This window comes from Anabrus simplex, chromosome 2 (genome assembly GCF_040414725.1).
Source record: "Anabrus simplex isolate iqAnaSimp1 chromosome 2, ASM4041472v1, whole genome shotgun sequence".
In the NCBI taxonomy this organism is placed as follows: Eukaryota; Metazoa; Arthropoda; class Insecta; order Orthoptera; family Tettigoniidae; genus Anabrus; species Anabrus simplex.
Window position 1 is genome coordinate 156,262,858 of NC_090266.1, and position 20,596 is coordinate 156,283,453.

General features: G+C 42.3%; 1 protein-coding gene across 1 annotated transcript in view; it reads right to left on the bottom strand.

Moving 5' to 3' along the window:
* The window catches only part of LOC136863948 (mitogen-activated protein kinase kinase kinase 1), a 545,708-nt gene that overhangs the window by 364,342 nt on the left and 160,770 nt on the right, over nucleotides 1–20,596 (bottom strand). The gene's annotated exons all lie outside the window — the stretch shown is intronic.

The following is a 20,596-nucleotide window of genomic DNA, read 5'->3' on the forward strand; positions in this document are numbered from 1 at the left end:
TTATTCCTCGTTGCAATAAATGGCATTGTCTCCAACATTCACCTACCAGTAAAGTCTTGCCTTTTTGCCGATGATTTGACTATACTAAGTGCAGGAAGAAATAAATTAACTACTCAACAGTTACTTCAAGAATCAATTGATAATATCCAAAAATGGGCTAAAGTTACAGGGTTCAAGTTTTCCAAAACTAAAACCAAATGCATACTCTTCTCCAAATGTAAACATACTGTACAAGACCCTGAGCTGTACATGGACAATCACAAAATTGAAACCGTAACAACTATGAAAATCTTAGGAGTTTTATTCGACACTACGTTAAGTTGGATACCTCACCTGAAAAACCTTAAAGATGACTGCTTGCGAAGGCTGAACATAATGAAGATCCTGGCAGCAAAGAACTGGGGGGCAGACTACCAAGTGCTAATGAACACGTACAAAGCCATTATTAGGGCTAAATTAGACTATGGCAGCATTGTATACAATTCCGCAAGAATGTCTTCACTCAAAATCCTTGATTCCATCCAGTCCACAGCTCTTCGAATTGCTCTAGGAGCCTTCCGTACCAGTCCAGTAGCCAGCATTCAAATAGAAGCAAATGAACCACTACTCACAATTAGACGTAGACAACTAAGTTTGACTTACGCGCTCAAGGTAGCAACTATTAGTGAATCAAGAATTAAGTTGTATGCTTTTCCTAACAAGCATCAAGGTACACTCATTAAATCAGGATCACAACCACAGCCTTTCAATGTCAGAATAGCCAAGTTTCTTGAAGAACTAAATTTAAATATCCCTCCAATACTCCTCGCAGACAACAATCTTAATGTCCCACCATGGACTATTACCCTTCCAAAAATTAACTTTGAAATAAATTACAGTGTCAAAGATGAAACTAACAGATCTCACTACCATCAATTATTTCTTGAAATTTCTAATAAATGCCCAAGGCACACTGCAATCTATACTGATGGACCAAATGTGAGGAAAGAAAAGGATGTGGGATTATATATCCTGAACGTACCATGCTATACCGATTGCCTGACTACTATACAGTCTTCTCTAATGAGCTGTACGCAATAAAGCAGGCTATGCTATATATTTTGTAAACCAGCACCTGTAATAACTCCATCATTTTTTCTGATTCAAAAAGTGCATTAAACGCCATAGAAAGTCCATCATCGAAACACATCCTTGTACAAGAAATACAACTGTTGTTTAACAACATCATGAAAGAAGGCAAACAAGTCATCCTTGTGTGGATACCCTCTCATAGAGGTATTCAAGGCAATGAATCTGCTGATCAAGCAGCTAAAGACGCTCCTTACCTCCCGCTAGGCGATCTAACAATAGCTACCCCTCACACTGGCATTATTGCCTATGCTAAAACAAAATTATACCAACAGTGGAAGATAAAATGGCTTCAAACTTCGAACAGCAAACTCCACGAAGTAACAACGGAATCTACAGTACAATACTATCTTCACAACCTTCACAGGCAAGATCAAGTCCTAATAACTAGAATACGGATCGGCCACTCCAAGATAAGTCACAGCTACCTCCTTGAGAAGAAACTGCCTTCCATCTGTACAGCATGCAATAGTGTGTTGACTGTGAAGCACATCATAAAAGACTGTTCACTGTATGACAAATGGCGCCAGTACCACGGTATACCTAAGGATATTAAGGGGACACACTCATCTCCTTCACTGTGCAAACAAATTATCAAGTTTTTCAATGACACTGGTCTGTATTAAAAAATTTAACTGTTCAGTTTAAAATACCAGAATCTTTTATATTTTTTTTCATTCTTCACCCTACTGTAATTTAATGTAAATTCTATAGTTAGAAGTCACGATAAGACCTTAGGGTTAAAGTGACTCTAAATTATCTTAATAAAAAAAATAACGTAGCACACCTTCCAGGCTTTTGAAATTAACTTCTTGAGCTTTACTGCAAAAATTATACTCCATTTCTTTCTACCAGGTCCGTTAAATTTAATGAATGGATTAACTACGATATTTAGCGTAAGGAAAGAATAACCTACACCAAAAAGAGTACTCTATAGAAACAGAGAGTTCAAAAGTTAGCACCCGAAAATAGAGTACATGTACTGAAAGAGTCGGCTGGTAATCCTGTAGTCTGACAAACCTAGAGCCACTCTACCAGGACTAATGGAAATGGAATGCACCGTCATTAATATGTATCATCTGTATATAATATCTAGGTGTATATTATTCTATAGCAATCACTAACATGCAATATATATAAAATTCCAAACTATCGTAATATTGTGATTTGGTTTTGAAGACAGTAATGATCAGTGCTTTGGTATGCCACAATGAATACGAGCAGGAAGTACTGGGTAAGATACAGCCCAAGCTGTGCTAGAAATAACGTGAGTAAATGGTCTCGAAATACTGCTAGTTGCTTTACGTCGCACCGACACAGATAGGCCTTATGGCGACGATGGAACAGGAAAGGCCTAGGAATGGGAAGGAAGCGGCCGTGGCCTTAGTTAAGGTACGGCCCCAGCATTTTCCTGGTGTGAAAATGGGAAACCACGGAAAACCATCTTCAGGGCTGCCGACAGTGGGGTTCGAACCCACTATCTCCCGGATGCGAGCTCACAGCTGCGCGCTCCTAACCGCACGGCCAATTCGCCCGGTTGTCTCGAAATAAGCCAACGTTGTGTATTAAGAGAAAATGGATTATAATGTATTTCATGGACCGGTATTTCTGTTAAAACCTTAAATGGAGTTTTACAGCGGATGATTTTTCACTAGTAAGTATGAAGAGGTCAGCCTCTGTGGTGTAGTGGTTAGGGTGATTAGCTGCACCCCCGGGAACCCGGGTTCTATTCCCGGCTCTGCCACGAAATTTGAAAAGTGGTACGAAGGCTGGAACGGGGTCCACTCAGCCTCGGGAGGTCAACTGAGTAGAGGGGGGTTCGATTCCCACCTCAGCCATCTTAGAAATGGTTTCCCGTGGTTTCCCCACTTCTCCTCCAGGCAAATGCCGGGATGGTACCTAACTTAAGGCCACGGGCATTTCCTTCCCTCTTCCTTGTCTACCCCTTCCAATCTTCCCATCCCCCACCAAGGCCCCTGTTCAGCATAGCAGGTGAGGCCACCTGGGCGAGGTACTGGTCATCCTCCCCAGTTGTATCCCCCAACACAAAGTCTGAAGCTCCATGACACTGCCCTTGTGGCGGTAGAGGTGGTATCCCTCGCTGAGTCCAAGGGGAAAACCAACCCTGGAGGTTAAGCGCATTAAGAAAGAAGAAAGTATGAAGAGAAAATGGGGAGCGGTTTATAATTTGTTTTACGTCGCACCGACACAGACAGGTATTATGGTGACGATGGGATAAGGAAGTCCTAGGAGTGGGAAGGAAGCGACCGTGGCCTCAATTAAGGTACAGCCCCAGCATTTGCCTGGCGTGAAAATGGGAAACCACTGATAACCATCTTCAGGGCTGCCGACAGTGGGACTCGAACCCAACATCTCCATACGAATTGCAACGAGTGTGCTCTTTCTCAATTGCGTCTAAGTAATGTCCGTGTGAGCACTGCCGCACGCATCCTCTGGTAAGAGAGAAAATTTGATCAATGTCGTCATATTTAACTGACTATGGTTCAGCCGTGTAATTAAAATATCTACTGTATACATGTATCTCATAAACTCACACTGACAAGTAGTAAGACTTCACGGGCATAACGTTACCCATTAACAATTTGTATGAGATGAATACATATTTGAGATGAGTAAGTAGTCCATTAGTCCGACTCGTTGGCTGAATGGTCAGCGTACTGGCCTACGGTTCAGAGGGTCCCGGCCGGTTCGGGGGATTTTAATCGCTTCTGAGTAATTCTTCTGGCTCAGGGACTGGGTGTATATGCCCGTCCCAACACACTCCTCATCATGTTCAGACAACATACTACTAACCACCACAGAAACACGAATTAGTGATTACATCCCTCCATATGGGGTTGGCGTCAGGAAGGACATCCGGCCGTAAAACAGGGCCAAATCCATATGTGTGACGCAATTCGCACCCGCGACCCGAAAGGTAGGAAAAGAAGAAGAAAGAATCGTCCAGACTGTCAAGTGGAAGAAGTATAATACTGTAATACAACCAAAGGAGTAAGTCAAGCTATTGTTCGGGAAGTCTTAAGTATCGTCACGATCCGATTTAAACCGTGATTTTTTTATAAATGCAAGAAAAAACAGCCCATCGTAACTCACACTCAATTCATTCACAACATACTTCGCAAAAAATATTGCAAAGAGTTGTGATATGGCTATTCTTTTAACGTCATCCTGTAAATAGTGTATTTCTTAAAAACATCCAAGCATTTTTCAATCGTTATCAGCGTTTTACCCCAGTGTGGCAGTGGAAAAGGCGTAAGGAGCTGGAATATTTCGAACATTTGCAATCGATGAAATTAAATCATAATTTCCTTTCGGGAACTTCACATTTTATTTAACATATTGATTTATAAACTGTACATACAGTATTTCACTTCAGTAGCCATTTTACTCTGTTCTCAAAAGCATATGATTACTCTTCATATTTCACTTGCATGCAGATTCTTGAATCTATGTCAATCTATTTGAATGTATTTTTGTGACATCAGGATATCTAATTACATTTTCAATTCATACTTTATTTTAAGCCTGTCTCTCTGATGCCAAAAATGTACTTTTTTTTTACTGTCACGCTGCTGTACTGATAATAGTTTTAATTTCTAAATACACATAGCATAGCCCACCCCGCGGTGTAGGGGTAGCGTGCCTGCCTCTTACTCGGACGCTCCCGGTTCGATTCCCGCCCTGGCCAGGGATTTTTACCTGCATCTGAGGGCTGGTTTGAGGTCCACTCAGCCTAAGTGATTACAACTGAGGAGCTATCTGACGGTGAGGTAGCGGCCCCAGTCTAGAAAGCTAAGAATTACGGCCGAGAGGATCCGTCGTGCTGACCACACGACACCTTGTAATATGTAGGCCTTCGGGCTGAGCAGCGGTCACTTGGTAGGCCATGGCCCTTCGGATCGGTTGCGCCATAGGGTTTGGTTTGGTTTTTGGTTTAAATACACACAGCATATTTTACGTAAATTATAAACATAGGATGTTTCCTGTTTTTTTACATATACAGTATCTCCTTAAAATGTACTAGTTTATGACATGCGGTGAATATTGCTGAGATGGTGTTAAGATTATACAATTTATTTGTTATGATTAAATCATAATATGAACTCCTCAACAGTTTTATTCAAGCCGGGCTGAGTGGCTGAGATGGTTGAGGCGCTGGCCTTCTAGTTTTATTTAAATGCAGTTCCTTGTTTTATGACAATGATTCTACTGTTGTAGCTGATGCAAAGGAGGTTCTATCTAGACCTCGGCTTAGAGTAGATCTATTCTACACCAATCCTAATTATGACATTCTAAAGATCCTAACTAGCTTAACTTACTGAATCTACAGATTGTGAAACAGCTTAGCACAACACTACGTCAAGTACAGAGGGACGTGGGGGAATAATGTACCGTGATACATTTTCAATCAATCAATCAATCAATCAATCAATCAATCAATCAATCAATCAATCAATCAATCAATCAATCAATCAATAACTGCTGATCTGCATTTAGGACAGTCGCCCAGGTGGCAGATTCCCTATCTCTTGTTTTCCTAGCTTTTTCTAAAATTATTACAAAGAAATGGGAAAGTTATTGAACATCTCCCTTGGTCCTGCTCCCATATTTCAAGGATGGAGTGAAATCATCCCTGATTTGGAAGCAGGTAACGCCGCATCATTCAAATATGCAAGTAATCCTAGGAGAAGAGCTGTCACCCCAAAAACACAGAGTATTATTCATCGTTCACCGTCATCTACGTACGTAGTTCAGATCAGTGTTAGGCAGGGCACACTGGGACGGAGGAGAAGCATCTAAAGCAGCGCAGCGCAGAGCAGAGCAGAGCACATTTTTGTAATCCACACAATTCATTGTAAAATCGCACGTTGAGCGGCAGGGCAAAGCGGGACGAGACAGTTCTGCGCCTACTTCCGCCTACCTCACGCAGTGATCGGAACAGTTTCCTGCTCACGTATCACGTAGTTTGTTGAGAAATAGAGGGAAAATAAGCATCACAACTGTTCGGTCACACAATGTTTTATACTGCATTGCAATTTTTTATTTCAATTTTCCTTATTTATGTATGTATGTATGTATGTATGTATGTATGTATGTATGTATGTATGTATGTACACATATCACGAGAAAGTGGCTGAACAGAATTTAATGAAAATCGGTATGTAAGGTCGGGGAATAAGAAACTACAGTCTAGTTAGGCTATAAAGTTTTCAACGCTGGTGAAATGGTAGTTTAGGCGAAGGCCTAAAGTTTAATTCTCAAACAACTAAGTTATTAGTGGTCCTATTGATAACAAATGTTATATAGACATTATTTCTGATAATTTATGTCTTATACAGTTATACCTTACCAGTTATTATAATGAATTTAGACTTTTTTGCTCAGACCATATCAACGCAGAGAATCGCTAACAGAAATAATGTTTAATCGTGTTAACTGGCAATGGTGGTGGGTTTTGTCGTGATATTCTGAAGGTTAAAAACCACGCGGTCATCACCAAATTTGTCACATTAGTATTTCAGAGTCCATGTTAAATTAAATATAATGCCCAGCTCCTTGGCTCAATGGTCAGCGTAGTGGCCTACGGTCATGGGCGCCCGTAAGGGGGGGCAAGGGGGGCGCTTGCCTCCCCCTGGAATTCTAAAAAAAAAGTTGATGTTCAATCGTTTAATATCATACCAGATTATTTCATAAACTGAACTTACTGACAGTCATCTAGCATCTGTTATATTCGCAAATTTCTGTAAAAAATTTAATGTTACTGACGTTATATTGGTATTTATATTCAAGAAAATTGTTAATGTGCCCCCCCTTGGAAAAGATCCTGCGGGCGCACATGCCTACGGTTGAGAGGGCCCTGGGTTCGAAAACGTTCGGGTGAGGGATTTTAGCCGCATTTGATTAATTTCTCCAGCTCGGGAGCTGGCTGGCTGTGATTGTCTTACACATATTAATCTATAAAAACATACCGCATAACTAACCACCACAGCTACATGACTGTTATCATTGCTTGTGATCCCGCCGGATACGATATTTATACCTTGAAAATATACACACAGCCCTATCAACAGAGAGCGATTAACAGATCCATATCAATACTTGGTGTTTAGCGCGGTGTAACGAGTTAACTAGCTGAGATGATTGTCTTTTTTTGTGCGAAAAATTGGAACTATCGATCCCAGCTAACGAATGCCAGAAATATTCAATACTGACATACCCAATAGATTTATTATGAGCTTAAGAAATACTTACTGCTTATCTACTGACTTTAAGGATATCGAGAGCGCGGGACACTACCTGTGCTTTAGTTTAATACTGATTAATTTCCAACGGTAAAAGTGCAACTAGGGTCTACAAACAACTCTCAAAATAAAGAAGATTCCAGGAGTACTAAAAGGAAGATAAGTCAAACAAGTTTATTCCTTAGCAATGCATCATAGCAAGTTACATAGCTCACATGAAACACAGCATCGAACAAAGGAAGTAAAACGAATTTATCTCGACTCATAAAATGCAGCAAAGCATCAGACCGCTTCTCCCCACTCTTCCTCCAAGCGCGTCTGACACCAGCCGCTAGTTCCTACTCCAATATGAACATTATGTCTTCTTATGCTCGCCGCTGCCTTGTTCGTCGCTAACAGTGATGCCAAGTCTCTACGGATGCCACTCACGAAAGACATCGTTCTCACGATTCTATCTGGCTACCAAAAGATTATCCAAGTTTCAAAGAAAGGAATGACAGAGTGTTAAAAACACAATCCTGTTCAGCTTCCCATGACACTGAGAATCTCTAAATGATGCAATCAGATTTATAGACAAATCCTGTAATATACGGTTAATGCTCTTAAATTCTACCATACATTTACATACATACGATTTTTGTGTTTGTTTTTTGCTCGTGGTTTAACGTCGCGCTAACACATCGAAGGTTCCCGGAGAAGCAAGGATGGGAAACGGCTAGGACTGGGAGGGTAGGGGATGGCCTTACTTAAGGTACAGCCCCAGCATTTGCCTAGTGTGAAAATGGGGAAAGCACGGAAAACCATCTTCAGAGCTGTCGACGATTTCGATCCCACCATCTTCCAAATGCAAGCACACAACTACGCGACCCTAACCACGCGATCGCAGTCGCACGAGGATGGCTGCCCAGTTTTACTTCCTCTTAAACAGTAACCAGCGCCGTCACCACCACCACCACCACCACCACCACCACCACCACCACCACCACCACCACCTACCACGACTGTCTCGGTGAGAAATCAGTGATTATGCCACTCGACTTTCACGCCGCTCCGGCCACAATTCAACTCTTGGCCAAGGCATGTAGGATTTCAAAAAATAAAAGGCACTGCCCTGTGGCTAAGATTCCACGTAAAACTGAAGGTCCCTCAATTAAAAACACAATATCAGTAGTTACTTAGAACTACAAGCATCTTAATGACTGCTCTGCCCTTCAGTGTCCAGATGTATGCCTCTGTGAATGAATTAACATCGGGACACCGAATTTGTAGAACTTTCGCGAGAACATGAGAACACCAATACCTATTCTGAAATTATCTCGAATTAGCTCACATTACGGAGCCAACGGTTTGACCACTATGCTATAAGAACGCTTACCTGAATGCTGGCTTACGTAACGGTTTATAAACAGTGTTTGAAAACTGAAACACTAAAATCTCGAAAATTAATGCCCAGTGGTCATCCAGTGGACCTTGCTAGATATTCGCTTCTCATCTACAAGCATCATGATTGTACAGAAAAAGGAAATGAACAAATGAACACATCTCACCTTTCGCTGTTCTTCGAAACAGCAATGAGAAAGAGAAATTAGTTCATAAAATGTTAAGACTGTTGTTTTTGTTTGGTTTGTTGTTGCTGCACTGCCTGTAAGAGGCGCATTGCATTAGGATCAACAGAGAACACCCTGCCTGATATCCGGAAGTCGAAGAATAGTCTGCAGTGTCGGTACTGAAATGTGCATTTTTAACTAACTGAAACTAGAATTTGGGAGGACTCACCTTTGGCAGCCCGTTCGATGGTTTCTCGTTTTTCCCATTTTCACACCAGGCAAATGCCAGGGCTGTACCTTAAGGCCACGAACGCTACCATCCCAATCCTATCACTTCCCGAACACACGTCCATATAACACATTTTCTTTTCCTACGTGTGAGGAATATGTCCTGAATGTTTGACCGTACCTCAATGTTACACATGTACATGGAACGAGGCGTTCTTGGAGACTTTGTACACCCATGTTTTATAACTTTTTAAATATATTCGTCCTATTTCTGAGTGCAATACTTATATTGTGAGTATTTAATCAAAACCGCCACATCACGGCTATCGGGAAAGTCCTTTCCTGACATTTCCACACCCGTCTTACACACAGCTGTCAGCGTAGTATGCTATGTAATATGCGTGATTGGAGGTCCATGATAACGCACTAAAAATTGATTCTCAAGAAATCTTTTTTTTTTTTTGGAACAAGTTATTTTTATAACAGACTAGCTGATGTACCCGTGCTTCGCTACGGAGTTCTACATTGTATACAGAATTCTAGGTTAGGTGGTTTACACGTTGTGAGAGAGATTGTATTAAATTGCATAGCTCTTAACGTTACTCTAGAAATGCGACGGGCAAAGGTATTTTCTCATATGAAGACTGGGTTAGGGAATATTCATTGTAATGATAGGCCCACTTGCCTACCTTCAATCACAATCAGGTTGGGGAGTTTTCATTATAATGGCAGACATTCTCCGCCCGCCTTTTTACATCATCAGAAATACTGTCTTTGTGGTTTTCACAACTGAAATGAAAATAGGTTATTACAATGACGTCAGTAGGCATGGCGCGATACTCGATGAAATACTCGATCAAATGAATAACCACACATTTTCTCACTTTTAACGAACAGTACTACGCTGCTGATCTAAGAGTCCAAAGTTCCAGAGCTGGAATGACCAAGCCGCAGACAGCCGTGATCCGCGAACACACTTCGTCTTTTTCGGGAGGGTGGGTCGAATAGTGGAGAGTCGCAGGGCAAAGACTAGGCCTATGTCCGTTTACTAATCTGTTTCCTAGGAGTAACCGATGAGTCGGAAAATCTCAATTCACTACACTGGCGGTGGAAAAATTCGTCTGACATAAAGGCAAAGTTTTCCTCCAAGCCAGAGGAGAAACCCCCTCTTCACCGCTAATTTGGAATAAAATGAATGTATAATTTAATAAAAGTTAAGAGGAAGAAGCTTTTCTTAAGAAACGGGTCTTTTAGGATTGAATTGTGGGTTATTTAGAGAGTTGTAGTGCTATAATTTGGAATAGCCCTAAATTGTAATTCTAGACCAGGTCATACTACTACTACTACTACTACTACTGAGCTGTCCGACTCGTTGGCTGAATGGTCAGCGTACTGGCCTTCGGTTCAGAGGGTCCCGGGTTCGATTCCCGGCCGGGTCGGGGATTTTAACCTTAATTGGTTAATTCCAGTGGCCCGGGTGCTGGGTGTTTGTGCTGTCCCCAACATCCCTGCAACTCACGCACCACACACAACACTATCCTCCACCACAATAACACGCAGTTACCTACAAATGGCAGATGCCGCCCACCCTCATCGGAGGGTCTGCCTTACAAGGGCTGCACTCGGCTAGAAATAGCCACACGAATTTATTAACTACTGAGCTTCTGCCTTAAGTCAGTCAGTAATTCAGAGGGAATGTCATCAATTCTAGGTGCCAAGTTCCTATTTAGGTCGCTCACAGCTCTGTCAAACTCTGACCTCAAAATTGGGTCTCCCATTTCATCAGCATCAACAGCCTCTTCTTGTTCCAGAACCATATTATCTACATCTTCACCTTGATACAACTGTTGGATATGTTCCTGCCATCTTTCTGCTTTGTCTTCTTTCCCCAGAAGTGGCTTTCCATCTGAGCTCTTAATATTCATACATCTAGATTTCCTTTCTCCAAAGATTTCCTTGATTTTCCTGTATGCAGTATCTACCTTTCCTAGGACCATACAACCTTCGATATCCTTGCACTTCTCCTTCAGCCAGTCTTCCTTAGCTACCTTGCACTTTCTATCAACTTCATTCTTTAATCGCCTGTATTCTTTTCTGCCCTCTTCATTTCTAGCATTCTTGTATTTTCGTCGTTCATCAATCAGGTCTAGTATCTCCTGAGTTATCCACTAATTCTTAGTTGATCTTTTCTTCCTTTCTAACATTTCTTCAGCAGCCATGCCGACTTCATTTTTCGTGACTATCCACTCTTCCTCTATTGTGATTCTTTCAGCCTTTTCATTTAGTCCTTTTACAACATGTTCCTTGAAACAATCCCTCGCGCTCTTTTCTTCCAACTTGTCTAGATCCCATCTTTTTGCATTCTTTCCTTTCTTCAATTTCTTCAGCTTCAGATGGCATTTCATGACCAACAAGTTGTGGTCGTAGTCCACGTCTGCTCCTGGGAAAATTTTGCAATCCAACACCTGGTTTCTGAATCTCTGCCTAATCATAATGAAGTCTATTTGATACCTTCCAGTGTCTCCAGGTCTCATCCACGTATAAGGCCGTCGTTTGTGGTGTTTGAACCAAGTATTGACAAGGACTAAATTATGATCAGTGCAGAATTCAACCAGCCGACTTCCTCTTTCGTTCCTTTGTCCCAATTCGAATTCTCCTACTGTATTACCTTATTAAAGACATGACTGAAAGACAAATGACGCACTCTCGACAGTACAGTATGCTATTTTCTTTATTAACCTTTTCCGGTCCAACGTCGATGTGACCTCGACATCATGGCTTATTGTAACCGGTCCAACGTCGAGCTCACCTCGACATTATGTTTCGTTCTACATGAGAAGTTATTTATTGAAGTTCTTTGAGCTGATTGTGGTCGATCGATATCCCTGGAGTTTCTAGAGCTAAGTTTTGTGCACAAAATAAACCGTTCTATTATCTCCATGGATGTAATACGAGATATATGTAGTCGTATGTCGTCATGGTTACCCGCGGCCTGTCAGCTGTGTTTACAGTGAGTAGTGCTGCACACGTGTTGTACTAGGCATGTTTTATCTGTGAAAGCGAATTGTCTTGTTTGAATTTGCGATATAAAATCGGCAAATATGAATGAAGAAGAAATACGTATGCACGTTTATTTAGACAGAAGTGACAATGATTAGTTATTTGAATTAGACAAAGAGTTTAGAGAATTGTCAAGTGAAGATGAAGGTGTAGTGAGCTCCAGCATTGCAAGTGAAACTGCAGCGACTGGACTTGTGCGTAAAAAACGCGGAATGATCCCGGACCATCATATGCTGTTTCCAAAGATTCAGATGAGGAAGTTCCAGTGACTGCTACAAAAGCAAGAAGACACGCGAATGTAATGGGCCGGGAAGGAGGAGGGGATAGGGCACACGGTAATGATGACGCTTTTCAGGTCAGGGTTTATAATTTCAGTAAAAGTGATGCTGAACATACTTCCGCACATACAAATGGGAATCCAAACGGCAATAGTGTTTACCGGAATGTAACATTTCATGATAGTGAGCCACCTAGACTAAATTATTCATCAGGTCAGAAAACTAGAGGACCGCAGGTTCTGCCTAGCTGCATTACTCCACTTCAGTTTATTATGTTGTCCTTTCCTCCTACACTGACGACGACAATTATTATGTAAACTAATTCCTATTCAATAGAATGTACGGTAATAATCATAATAAGAGTATAATTATAATTACTAATAAAAATTCTGAGTATAATCTGACTAGGTAAAAATGAGCAAAATTAATTTGGACCAGACTGTTGGAACAAGTGACAAAAAAATTGGACTGCAAAGGGTTAAATTAATGTCCTTTCTATGTGTAACACAAAGACCTTATATTGTATTGTACAATGTGTAGTTAGAGAAAATAATGCAGAGTTGTTTAGGTAACTTGTCTCGCGGTTCACAATATGGACGGTCTATTAATGAGTGTCGGGTCATCATTAGAACAATGGCATACCGAGTGTTTCAATTAGTCGAGGGGGTAAACAAAGCAACGCCACTGCCTCAAATCTTTGCTGTTTCGAAGCACTGAGATTGCTGACATGTACCAAACGACTAGAGTTTCTGGTCACGCGACAGGACACATAAAGCATTCTCACTGCTTCGAAAGAGTAATGCGTTGCTGTTTCGAAACATCGAGACAGTTGAGTGTGCCGGCGCAGTATTTCGAAACACATACAGTCATGGGAAAAAGTATGCGTACACCTTAAACGTTAAGCAATATTGTCGTTTGTAATTGACGCATTGTCCATAGGCCGCTAGAAATTTCACCACTTTCTATATTTCGGTATTTCACGAAACATGACTATGAATACGTACCGGAAATAACAATAGTACTTTGGAAATGTTTGTTTTAACAAGCGTATCACCCAATAATTTCGAAATATAGATGCATAAAAAATATTCGTACAGGTGGTTTATCTTCAGATCAAAAACCTTGATGACATCACTTGCAATGCAGGAAAGCAGTAAAGGTCACGTCTTTTACCAAGCCTTTGTGCTTGAATCGTTGTAAACAACAAGTGATACAGTCTATCAATACGATGGGCCGCGAAATGAAAGAAACAACAGAAGAAGGGAGAATAATTTTAATTCGGGCTCATAATTCCTGTAAATCTCTCTCGGAAATATCTAAATTTGTGAAGAGACCACGATCTACAATTCAGGGAATTATTGACAGGTATGGTGAGAGAAAATCTTTCAAAAATGCACGTAGATGTGGACGTCCATGCACACTAGACGAACGAACTGAAAGACTAAACTTCAGGAAACTTAAGAAAAATCCTAGAATCAGCGCTGCAAAACTGAGGTCTGAACTAGGAAATGATTTAAAACTTCATATCTGTGCTTCAACAATTCAAGAGGTTTTATATACGAATGACTATCATTGTAGAAAGCCCGGCGAAAGCATTTAATTACCCCAGTAAATAGGAATAAAATACTACAATATGCTACAGACTAGAAACATGCTTCTCTAGAATTACGGTATCCAGTTATATTTACGGATGAAAGAAAAATTCACTATTTTTCAAGAACATGGCAAAAAGGGGCGGAGGAAAAAGAACACAGAACTCGAAGAAAAAATCTGCTTCCTTCAGTGAAGCATGGTGGAGGTTGTTTAATGGTTTGGGGGTGCATGAGCTCAGCTGAAGTAGGTTCCTTAGAGTTCATAGATGGAAAGATGGACCGTAAATACTGTATTGAAGTTTTGAAGAAACATCTAGTATCTAGTGCCGAAAAAATGGGACTTCTGGGTAGTTATGTAGTCATGCAGGATAATGATCCAAACCATACGGCCCTTGATACACGACTGTGGATTTTATAAAAACACACCCAAATATATGATAACACTCCTCCAATCCCCGAAGCTGAATCCGATTGAAGATGGGTGGGCTTATCTTAATGAGAGACTGGGCACAATAAATATTTCATCAAAGCCAGCTTTGAAAATGGCTCTCTTGGAAAAATGGGGTAAGCTAGTTCATTCAATGCCTAGGCGGCTTGAGGCCATTGTAAAATCAAAAGGATTGCCAGCAAATACTAAATATGCACTAAAATCAGTGGGGAATGAAAGTAAAACCGGACTGTACGAATACTTTTTATGAGTATGAAATCATGGTATTCTCATTTATTCATGTATTAATGGCAGGGACGTCTATCAATTGTATGTTTCATGGTGAATATCTTTACATAGTATACAGAAAGCTAACCTATTTATGTTGTACAACGTACATGGCAATAAATGTACTAAATAAAGTATTTTTTGTTTCAGTATTAAGTGTTCGAATACTTTTTACTATGACTGTACAACCACTAGCCAACTTTACACCAGACCCGGCGCTGATCGTCAGTGAATACACGAATGCCTGCAAACTGCGAACTATCCAGATTGTGGTTTTTTTTTTTTTTGTTTTTTTTTTTTTCTTTCGAAGAGTTGCGTTTTTGCGGCGGATGCTGATATTTCTGCTACAAGGTAGTATTTATGGGACCAATGAGGGACTAACACTCGCTGGGTGTGCAGAAGAAGTTATGGAGTGAGGTGGAGAGAGACTGGATGAACCAGGTAAATTTTATTTTATATACAGTATATTATTAATGTCCGCCCCTGCGGTGTAGTCGTTAGTGTGTTAGCTGCCACGCCCGGATGCCCGGGTTCAATTACTTTCTTTGCCAAGAAATTTTAAAAGTGGTACGAGGACTGGAATGGGGTTCACTCAGCCTCGGGAGGTCAACTGAGTAGAGACCGTTCGATTCCGACCTCAGCCAAACTCGAAGTGATTTTTCGTGGTTTCCCACTTCCTCTCCAGGCAGAAGTACTGGTAGAGGCAAGAAATACTTTTAAAACCTAGTTTGTAAATACTAATCAGATGTAGGCATGAAGTGATGAGACTGGATTTTATTTTAACAATTTGTTTTACGTCTCACTGACACAGATAGGTCTTATGGCGACGATAGGATAGGAAAGGTCTAGGAGTGGGAAGGAAGCGGCCGAGGCCTAAATTAAGGTACAACCCCAGCATTTGCCTGGTGTGAAAATAGGAAACCACGAAAAACCATCGTCAGGGCTGCTGACAGTGGGATTCGAATCCACTATCTCCCGGATGAAAGCTCACAGCTGCGCTTCCCTAACCACACGGCCAACTCGCCCGGTAGATAGGAAAATAGAAGTAACTCCTACATGTTACAACCGATTATGTACGAGACAGTTTTGAAACTTAATTTATAAATAACCAGACTTTCCTTGAACGCCATACTTATTTAAAACCAGGCTTATAACTACTACTACTACTGTTGCTGTTTTCATGCCTCCCCCGAAGGGGGAAGCGAGCCTCTTAGACGGCGAAATTAACTTCACGTTTGCTAGTGGAAGCTTGCATAGGGCAGCGGAGAGCAGATCATCACTTTTATCACAAGGAGAGAGCAAAGCAGAGGTAGCGCAGCTCTTTTCAGGTACATCGTCAATGGAGTTGAGCTGCATGTACCACATGTGGTATTTTAATGTGCTCAAATACGTCAGCCTCGTATCGGTAGATTTGCTGGCTCGAAAAAGAGCTCCCGAGTGACAACACTGCAGCACCTCGGCGTCTCCGAAAATCGTCAAAAAGTAGTTAGTTGGACGTATAAACAATAACATTATTATAATTAAATCATTAAAGCATGAAACTTGCGTTCACAGATAGGTCGCTTTGATATTTATTTGTAAGCTTCTGTAATACACTAACTGACAGAGCAAATGACACTCCAAGGAGGAGTGGTTCGAAAGGGATGAAAGTTGGGGAAAAAACAGAGACGGCACGGACGAATAATTGATGTTTATTTCAAACCGATATGCAGGTTACACAATGCGCACGGCATCGACTCAGTAGGATGTAGGACCACCGCGAGCGGCGATGCACGCAGAAACACGTCGAGGTACAGAGTCAATAAGAGTGCGGATGGTGTCCTGAGGGATGGTTCTCCATTCTCTGTCAACCATTTGCCACAGTTGGTCGTCCGTACGAGGCTGGGGCAGAATTTGCAAACGGCGTCCAATGAGATCCCACACGTGTTCGATTGGTGAGAGATCCGGAGAGTACACTGGCCACGGAAGCATCTGTACACCTCGTAGAGCCTGTTGGGAGATGCGAGCAGTGTGTGGGCGGGCATTATCCTGCTGAAACAGAGCACTGGGCAGCCCCTGAAGGTACGGGAGTGCCACCGGCCGCAGCACATGCTGCACGTAGCGGTGGGCATTTAACGTGCCTTGAATACGCACTAGAGGTGACGTGGAATCATACGCATTAGCGCCCCAAACCATGATGCCGCGTTGTCTAGCGGTAGGGCGCTCCACAGTTACTGCCGGATTTGACCTTTCTCCACGCCGACGCCACACTCGTCTGCGGTGACTATCACTGACAGAACAGAAGCGTGACTCATCGGAGAACACGACGTTCCGCCATTCCCTCATCCAAGTCGCTCCAGCCCGGCACCATGCCAGGCGTGCACGTCTATGCTGTGGAGTCAATGGTAGTCTTCTGAGCGGACGCCGGGAGTGCAGGCCTCCTTCAACCAATCGACGGGAAATTGTTCTGGTCGATATTGGAACAGCCAGGGTGTCTTGCACATGCTGAAGAATGGCGGTTGACGTGGCGTGCGGGGCTGCCACCGCTTGGCGGCGGATGCGCCGATCCTCGCGTGCTGACGTCACTCGGGCTGCGCCTGGACTCCTCGCACGTGCCACATGTCCCTGCGCCAACCATCTTCGCCACAGGCGCTGCACCGTGGACACATCCCTATGAGTATCGGCTGCGATTTGACGAAGCGCCCTTCTCAGCCCGATCACCATAACCCTCGTAAAGTCGTCTGTCTGCTGGAAATGCCTCCGTTGACAGCGGCCTGGCATTCTTAGCTATACACGTGTCCTGTGGCACACGACAACACGTTCTACAATGACTGTCGGCTGAGAAATCACGGTACGAAGTGGGCCATTCGCCAACGCCGTGTCCCATTTATCGTTCGCTACGTGCGCAGCACAGCGGCGCATTTCACATCATGAGCATACCTCAGTGACGTCAGTCTAACCTGCAATTGGCATAAAGTTTTGACCACTCCTTCTTGGTGTTGCATTTGCGCTGTCAGTCAGTGTAATACGACCGAGCTCGATAGCTGCAGTCGCTTAAGTGCGGCAAGTATCCAGTATTCGGGAGATAGTGGGTTCGAATCCCACTGTCGGCAGCCCTGAAGATGGTTTTCCGTGATTTCCCATTTTCACACCAGGCAAATGTTGCGGCTGTACCTTTATTAAGGCCACGGTCGCTTCCTTCCCACTCCTAGCCCTTTCCTATCCCATCGTCGCCGTAAGACCTATCTGTGTTAGTGCGACGTAATGCAACTAAAAAAAAACGTTCTATGCAAGCTCACTTTAAAATGTTCTCTGCGGTAATTGAAAGAGTCATGCTCTTCTACTGATTGGTCAGCGTAGCGGCCTTCGGATCTTAGGGTCATGTGTTCCATTTCCGGCCACGTTTAGTTTCTCTGGCTCGGGAACTGGTTGCTTCAGTAAAACTAAATTCACACCTCTTCAATTATATTCAATACAATACACTACACTGCCAATTACTATAGGAACATACAATGGTTGTATATATTCCCCTTACAGTGCTGGCGTAAGGGAGGGCATTTAGGCGTGAAAATGGGCCAAGTCCACTTGTGCGGGTCAGATCGAACCTGCGACTCCATCATTGAGGGTGGAAAACGACAAGGGACGTACTACAGTCTCTGGTACATCTAGGGTTGGCTCAATGGCTCCTTTGGTTTGGTAGAATTTAATTCAGGCACAGCTGGCCGGCATTTCAGGGTGCAAAATACCGACACTCCAGTGTCTCTTCTCAAGTTCATTTGTAATTAGGGACGTTAATATCGGCATTAATTTGATATGCTTTTTAATATCGGCATTAATTTGAAATGCTTTTTACTAATCTACTGCGAAGTAATCTGAGAAAATAGAACGCTTTTGTTATAATGCGTAGGCAGTACACGATAATCTGGTGTAACAGAAGGTTGCATGGTACGGCAAGGCGTGACGTAGTACTTCCTTTGCAAAGACGCGCTCATATTTCTTCTCGTCAGCAGGAGTGGCTTAGGTCGTATTCAAAGAGTAGCATTAAACACCGCCTCCACAAGTAAGAGCTTATAAAGAAGGAACAGTTGCGTAATGAACACTCATTCTTTCATTCATACACTCATTCATTTGACGACCGGCAATATCCGTACCACATAAACAGTATATTTCACTAGGCTCAAGCGTGCTCTTGTTCAAAACTACTAACGTACGCCTTTCCTACGTATAGATCACGAGTTCATGATAAGCTTCAACGCTCAGAAAAGAAGCTGCAAACAAATTTTCTTACATATATTCAGGTGAGAGATTTTTTTTCTAGTGGCTTTACGTCGCACCGACACTGATAAGTCTTATGGCGACGATGGGATAGGAAAGGCCTAACAGTTGGAATGAAGCGGCCGTGGCCTTAACTAAGGTACAGTCCCAGCATTTGCCAGGTGTGAAAATGGGAAACCACGGAAAACCATCCTCAGGGCTGCCGACAGTGGGATTCGAACCCACTATCTCCCAGATGCAAGCTCACAGCTGCGCGCCTCTAACCGCACGGCCAACTCGCCCGGTAGGTGAGGGATTTATGGCATTAGATTTACTCTTGAAGAGTTAATGAATACAATTCCAGACAAAATTGCGGACTTTGGATTCTCCTACAACCATAGAAATTAAAGGAAATGTAAACATTTTTATCGGTATCTCTAAGTTAATCCTCCAACGCGATTTCACCTTCGCATTAAGTGAGGGATCTTTCACTTATCGCTCTAACGCGCAGCGAATTGGAGGTTGTGAACATTCTGATTTGGATTCGAACTGGAAACAGGGGATCAGCCTATCGCGCCTACCGGCCGAAAACTTGGTTTCCGCGAGGGGTAGGACAGGAACGAGCAAGCAATTGGGAGGAAGCAGCCGTGGTCTTCCATTCCCCTGGAGTTGAACACTGGAAGACATGAAAAATTAATTGAAGGACCTGTGGCCCATCTTCTGAATCCGATAAGACTGGCTCCACGACAGCATGCTTAAGTCGTTCAGTTAAATCATTCAGAATGTATTATTATTATTATTATTATTATTATTATTATTATTATTATTATTATTATTATTATATAATTCGCTGGGGGCCATCAAGGACCACGTTAAGTTTTCTTGCATTTAACACTGAACTTCGCCTTCTTTAGAGCCCAAATTTCCTTCATTCTTTGTGAGTGGGCCTGCTTACGCTCCTCTGTCCAAGGGGCACCGTGTCTTCCCTTCGGCTGCTCGTCTCGGTTTAGCGCGTTCGTCAATATTTTCTTGCGGAAGTGATCTCTGTTAAGGGCGCCTTCAGCTGAGATATGTAGCATTTGCAGGTCTTCTTTGGTATTTCTAAACCAGGGAATTGTGGTTTTGGGGTTAGAATCAAACAAGTGAAAGATCTCTTTAGTTAACTTTCTTCCGTCCATTCTTTTCAGATGACCGTAAAATCGTGCCCGTCTTATTATTATTATTATTATTATTATTATTATTATTATTATTATTATTATTATTATTAATCGCTATAAGGAATACGTTACTGGAACACGGTACGCTAACATTACTACAGATATGCTTCAGAGAATGAGCTCTTCCATTGAAAGTACTTTTAGGTTGATTCGTTATATGGGGTAGGGACTGGCTCTATGCACTTCATTGGTAAGCTTGAAGATTTCCATGATTGTTGATATCTTGATCACAGCTACGGGCAATTCACTGTCGGTAAATGCCATCTAATATCCAGTGGTGTAGTGATGAGTATGAGCGTGCTAAAGTGTATACGAATAATGACTGGAAAATTTAC